The following is a 1533-nucleotide window of genomic DNA, read 5'->3' on the forward strand; positions in this document are numbered from 1 at the left end:
GACTGACAGCTATGAGACAAGCAGATTTGATCTCATTTTCTCATTACATAATCTTTGGTTGTGCAATGCAAGAGTCTATAAAGAGTAAAAAGGAGGATTTGATTACACACAGTATAAAACACAATTACTTCTTCACTTCACTCACATTTCAATACCCTTCTGGTGAACTACATATAAATTCTATTACTTGTGTGCCGGTTAGGATAACATTGTACAGAACAATGGCAGAAAGACTCATTATTTTTAAAGGTGTTTTACAGTGTGCTTTCAGTTGCAGCTCTTGGCTTTTGAGATGTTCAGAAGAGAAGAGAAGAGAATGGCTTGTTCTTTGCTTGTGTTTTGAGATGGTATTTGTTTATATATTCCAGATAAATCAGAAAAAAAAGAAACAAAAAATCCACACTATTTTAAGCTATTCTGTGGCCTGCCAGTGTCTCATCTGTATGCAGCATACACGAGATTTGCCTAGAAGGATTTAGCTCAGTAGCTGGCACGTTTACATTAGAGAACAACATACACAGTTTCAATTGATTTCAAGCGTTCTTACAATGGGAAATAAATATGAAAAGTGGTTGTTGCTGAAAGTTCAAAAAATGCAATCAACAAATTGTAAAATCGCAAAAGGCCAGACAAATTTAATAAAATATTTCCATTTACCTTCCTCAGCTTTACACAGCCTGTTCAAAATAATAAGATTCTCTGTAGAGAGCCTTTATCCAACTGTTTATATCACTTCATACAAAATATGTGTTTGAATTACCACAGCAATACAAGGATATAAATTCCCAACACGCGACATGCCAAATTCAACACAAGTTATGCTTTCTTGGCATCTAGACGTTTTCCTTTTCTGTATTCCAAATACATTTCCATTTGAAACAAATTAAAAAGCATGTAGATGTTAAAACATAATGATAGCTTAGAATTCAAGTGACTTGTGCAACATTATTTTGTGCTTTCTACTTCTCCATTTCCTCCTACTGCAATTAAAATTCATCACGCCCTTCTACATATACAATAGCAATGCATCAAGTTCAGTCCAGTATAGGTTTTCAACCCTCAGACTTGGCTTTATACTACACGAGATCTTTGCAAATTCAAAAAAGTGCATCTTTCTTGTGATCTTTCTTTTATGTTGGATAATGTGAAGCTTGATTAGTCGATGTAGGAATGCAACCTTGAGGTATGATTGCAGCCTCGGAATAATTCTTAAATGTAAAAAGAAATTTTTTGAGCGTGCACGCCCTTTCTGGATTTAAAAAAGACACCGTTATAATGGTGCTACTAGAGCCACGGTACAGTACATCATGGCACATCTCCATAACGTAATCAAGGACATGAGATAGAACTATTTACACAAACTTGATGCCACTTCCAGAAAAATATGACAGAAAAAAAAGGAAAATATTATTTCCTGAATGTCCTGAATTTTTAGAAGATTTCTTGTACTTTCTTTTCAGCAATAGAGTGGTCCTTCACAACTGCATTTTCCCCGACCTGTTTAGTATGGACCATAGGTGACACCAGCAGGAA

This window comes from Fulmarus glacialis, unplaced genomic scaffold (assembly GCF_000690835.1).
Source record: "Fulmarus glacialis isolate BGI_N327 unplaced genomic scaffold, ASM69083v1 scaffold19535, whole genome shotgun sequence".
NCBI classification, from domain to species: domain Eukaryota; kingdom Metazoa; phylum Chordata; class Aves; order Procellariiformes; family Procellariidae; genus Fulmarus; species Fulmarus glacialis.